Below are 6125 nucleotides of genomic sequence, written 5' to 3' on the forward strand. Positions count from 1 at the left end.
GCAACGCCTTGTCAATGTTAGCATGGTGTTATCCACCGTCAAAAAAAATAAAAAAAATAATTGATATTCTCCTTCGGTTCATTATAATTGACTTAAGCCTAGTAATAGACACAATATGTCTGACACTGTGAATACATTCCCTGAGATCCATTGATGTCCCTGGATACCTAGAACATGCAAATAGACCTTGTAGAAGTGGAGCAATCTTCCATTTACTTAGGTATGTATTTTTAGGCGAATTTTCAGAAAATAATATGCCTAGGGCTTAAGAGGTTAAAGCATCGGACGTCCCGACTGTCAGGCACTCGCAAGTCTGTTGGCTGCGTTTTTGCCGATCAACCAATACATTGTTGGAAAGTTGAATTTGCTGCCTTTCGATCATCACCACACTCAACCTATTGCTTATTCCATTCTCGAGTTACAAGACGAAACATCCGACGAGCGTCATTTGACAAGCCGTTCTGACAGGGGACCACGTCCAGTTGTGAGCGGTCCTGAACTGACCAGTCACCGCTGATGGCGAAAATTATTTACCACTGTTGTAGCCAAGGAGCGTCTGCTCCAAAAGTGATCCCAGACGGGCGCTGACATTGGGGGAAGGTGACACAAGAAGATGAAGAAGCCCATTGTTTTAACGAGAGCCTCTCATTGAATGCATTTTGGATAATCGGCTCAGTGGCCTCGTGGGTAGAGTGTCCGCCCTGAGTTCGGGAGGCTGGGAGTTCAAGCCCCGGCCGAGTCATACCAAAGACTATTTAAAAATGGTACCCATATCTCCCTGCTTGACACTCAGCATCAAGGGTTGGTTTGGGGGGAAGTCCTTGCGACATACTAGCATCATGTCCAAGGGGTGTACTTGTACATCAAGCTGCCTCACGCTACGGAAACAGGAGATAGGCTCCTGCCCCATGTGCCGTTACGGCTCGAGAACCATTGGTTCTCAAAGGCAAACATGCTGAATTTTTACTGGTACACACATTACAAAAACCTTTGTAAAACATTCATTTTCTGTGGGATCTTTATAAACGTTGGACCTGTACTACATAAGACTTCAGGCTATGGAAGCATAATGTTTCCCAGCTCCTACCTCTCAGCTGGAACTTAAAAACAGGCATCTGGCAACCAGTAAAAATAAATGTGAGTACACAAAACCTTTACTTCAGTGTGTTCAAACCTCTGTTTCTCTATTTCATTAGCACTCAAAGTAATTTTTTCTCTATTGTGTAAGAAACTTCAGAATGTTACCGTTCAAAAAAGACCAGACTCTCATGTGCTATAAGTATGAAGTATAATAAATTGCTAATTACTTTGGGTATGCAATCGTCAAAATAAATTAAGAAATAGCCCCATTTTTGCCCGATGCTTAAGAGGTTAAAGACTCAATTTGAATCATTCATAAATGTCCACATACAATTACAAAGAGGCATAAACATTCTAAATGCAGCCAGGTAGCCTGACAGACACATACATACATAGATACATACATAGATACATACATAGATACATAGATACATACATACATACATACATACATACATACATACATACATACATACATACATACATACATACATACATACATACATACATACATACATACATACATACATACATACATACATACATACCAGACCACGTGAGCGGATCGGCGCGGCCGAGAAATCCGCTCTTCGCTCTTTAAAGCTTGGTCCGCTCCGCTAATCACTCATGTTGACCCCGCCCCCAAGTCGCTCTCCGCTCGCTCCCCGCTCACCTTGAATCGAGCGCTCCCCGCTCCCCGCGCCAGATCGCTCGGCAGTTTTTTTTCTTCTTTTTTTGGAGCATGGTGTAAATGAGCTCAAACTACAACAGTCTACACCCCCTGGGCCCCTTAACAATTGTTTGTATTGAGCCGCATTGTAATTGTAGCCATTCTGCAATGTTAAATAACGTTGTTTATCCATTCACTATCTCTATTAAGCGATGATAGGCTAGCCGAGCCACAATGCTATGGTCGCTGCCATTAACGTTAGCATGTAAGCTAACGTCAACAACAATGGCGTCGATATACTTTTTCTAACTGGAGTGAGTGTGGGCGTCTCTACAGTGACAAAGCCTGAATATCACAGGTTCACCCTTCTCATTGGTTGAAAATGGCCTTCATGTTTGTACATCGCCATCTGTTGCTTTGGCATTGTACTGCATGTATATATTACATCAGTGTTAAACCACTGTGAGCGGCCTGGAGTGGATTGGAGCGGAGGAGAACTCTCGCTCCGGACGTCGCGCCGACTCATTTTAAAACCCACTCCTCGCTCACGTCAAAACCGGCCGCTCCGCGCCCCGCGCCGCTCACGCTCCGATCCGCTCACATGCACTGATACATACATACATACATACATACATACATACATACATACATACATACATACATACATACATACATACATACATACATACATACATACATACATACATACATACATACATACATACATACATACATACATACATACATACATACATACATCAGAGCATGTGAGCGGAGCGGAGCGGTGGATTTTGAAGTGAGCGTGGAGTGGGCTTTAAAATGGGTCAGAGCGACTCCGGAGCGAGAGCTCTCCTCCGCTCTGAGCCGCTCCCAGCCGCTCAGTGCACACGATCACACAGTGGTTTAAAATGATGTAATATACATGTAGTACAATGCCAAAGCAATAGGTGGCGATGTACAAACATGAAGGCCATTTTCAACAAATCAGAAGGGTGAACCGTCACTACACATCTTGCTAAGTCAAAGCAGAATCCGCCATCTTTAAATCACCTCGGGACCTCGGGTGAACGCAACATTTATTTTCAGTGAGAAACAAACAAATAAAAAAAAAAATTATACATTCACTGTGTTCTGCCTCATTTATTGATGAAACGAAACCAACATCAACACAATGTACCACCAAGAGCGGAGAGTTTAGTCTCTCCAAAAGCGCTGTTGTTGTTAGCTTACATGCTAACGTGAATGGGATCTGCCATAGCATTGCGGCTAGGCTAGCTACATTAGCATAGTAAAGCTAGTTGAATGGATAAACGTTATTTAACATTGCAGAATGGGTACAATACAATACGGCTCAATACAAACAATTGTTAAGGGGCCCAGGGGGTGCAGAGCAATCAACACAATGTACCACCAAGAGCGGAGAGTTTAGTCTCACAAAAAGAGCGCTGTTGTTGTTAGCTTACATGCTAACGTGAATGGGATCTGCCATAGCATTGCGGCTAGGCTAGCTACATTAGCATAGTAAAGCTAGTTGAATGGATAAACGTTATTTAACATTGAAGAATGGGTACAATACAATACGGCTCAATACAAACAATTATTAAGGGGCCCAGGGGGTGCAGACTGTTGTAGTTTGGTCAAATCAAGCTAATTTACATCATGCTCCAAAAAAATATAATTTTTCTGCTGAGCGGGCTGTGGAGCGGGGAGCGCTTGATGCGCAAATGAAGGTGAGCACTGAGCGAGCGCTGAGCGAGCGCTGAGCGAGCGCTGAGCGAGCGCTGAGCGGCTTGGGGGGGGGGGCCAACATGAACGAATGAGAACGGAACTCAGCCGTCTAGAGCGAAGAGCGGATTTTCTCGCCCGCTCCGCGCAGCTCACATGCTCTGACATACTACATACATACATACATACATACATACATACATACATACATACATACTACATACATACATACATACATACATACAATACATGCATGCATTGCATGCATGCATACATACATACATACATACATACATACATACATACATACATACATACATACATACATACATACATACATACATACATACATACATACATACATTACATTACATACATACATACATACATACATACATACATACATACATACATACATACATACATACATACATACATACATACATACATACATACAATCATTTTTAAATTATTAATTTGAATCCGCCAATCATATTACATAGACCGTTAAATATAGATTAAAATATTACAGGTGTTCACTGCTTTTAAGACATCTATCGACAAACACACACATTGTAAACACTATTTGAATCCACAGATCATATTACGTAAGATTCAAATATGACCAATGTTATGCTTTTAGGACATCTATGGAAATTTAAACACACACAATCTCATACACACACACACACAAACAGAATCACATACACACACGCAAATATCATATATACATATATACACACAAACACACACAAAATCACATACACACAATCACATATACTGTTCACATACACACACACCACACACACACACACACACACACACACACACACACACACACACACACACACACACACACAAGCACATACACGCACGCACACACACGGACACACACACACACACAAAAATCACATATACACACACACAATATAAATCACATATATACACACACACACAAAATCACATACACACACAATCACATACTGTACACATAGACACACACAAAAAGCACATATACACACACAATAATATACATTTACACACAAACACACAATCACATAATACACATTTACACACAAACACACTACAAAATCACATACACACACAAACAAAATCACACACACAAACACACACAAAATCACATATACATACCTGTACACACACGCACTTACACACACGTGTGTGGCGCACTGGCGGCGGTAACCGTTATCTCTTGTTCAGATGTTGTGAGGCGTTAGTCATATCATTAAATGCTACACAGTCAGTATTTAGCAGTAAGGTGACCCTGAAATGTCAGTGTTGAGCCTCAGACTCAGAGCCGTTAGGTAAACCCCAGCATGTTCAGCCTGACTGACTGACCATAACCCTGTGTCAACATGCACACGTGCACTATGAGGATGTGACCATAACCACATTCATACAGGCACTCTCACCCCCCCCCCCCCCCCCCTCAATCTCTCTTCCTCTCTCTCTCTCGATCTCTCTCTCTCTCTCTCTCTCTCTCTCTCTCTCTCCTCTCTCTCTCTCTCTCTCTCTCTCTCTCTCTCTCTCTCTATAACACACTCCCTCTCTCTAACAAACTCTCCCTTTCTCTCTCTCTCTCTCTCCTCTCTCTCTCTCTCTCTCTCTCTCTCTCTCTCTCTCTCTCTCTCTCTCTCCTCTCTCTCTCTCTCTCTCTCTCTCTATAACACACTCCCTCTCTCTAACAAACTCCCTCTCTCTCTATCTCTCTCTCCTTTCCTCTCACTCTCTCTCTCTCCCTTCCTCTCTCTCCTCTAACTCTCTCTCTCTAACACACTCTCCCTCTCCCTCTCTTTCTATTTCCTCTCTCTCTAACACACTATCCTCTCTCTCTCTAACATATATACTCTCCTCCCTCTCTCTAACACACTCTCCTCTCTCTAGCACACTCTCCCCCTCTCTCTCTCTCTCTCTCTCTCTCTTCTCTCTCTCTCTCTCTCTCTCTCTCTCTCTCTCTCTCTCTCTCTCTCTCTCTCTCTCTCTCTCTCTCTCTCTCTCTCTCTCTCTCTCTCTCTCTCTCTCAAAATTCAAATTAAAATTCAAATAGGCTTTATTGCATGAAATATTAACATACTTATTGCCAAAGCAAGTTCAACATACAAACAATAACATATATATTAAGTAATAAAATATCATAACATTAGTAATAACAGTAAGGACAATCAACAAGAAACATATTAATTTACAATATAGTCACTCGATCGGGTAGTCATTTTTCAAGTGTGGCCATTCAGATACATTTTACAGGGCTTGTTCTCTTATTTTGTGACAACTGTCTACATATTTTGCAGCTAATGCTGTACACTGACTTTTCTCCCCCACACATGTATAGTAGCTTTTGGTGATCAGGGAGATGGATAAACTGTGCATCAATTTTGTTTATTTTATCAAAGAAGACTTCTCTTAGGTCCTTGTATTTCTCACAGTATAGCAGGAAGTGAAGTTCTGTCTCAATGTCCCCCTGATGGCAAAGTGAACACAGCCTGGCCTCTCTGGGCAGCCAGTTTTGCCTGTAACGGCCTGTTTCTATGGCTAGACTGTGTCCACACAGTCTGTACCGTGTCAATGTTTTTCTTAATTTTATCTCACTCACAGTAGTCAGGTATTCTGCCACCATGTACTCTCTGTT

This window comes from Notolepis coatsorum (genome assembly GCF_963971535.1).
Source record: "Notolepis coatsorum genome assembly, chromosome: 1".
Lineage (NCBI taxonomy): Eukaryota > Metazoa > Chordata > Actinopteri > Aulopiformes > Paralepididae > Notolepis > Notolepis coatsorum.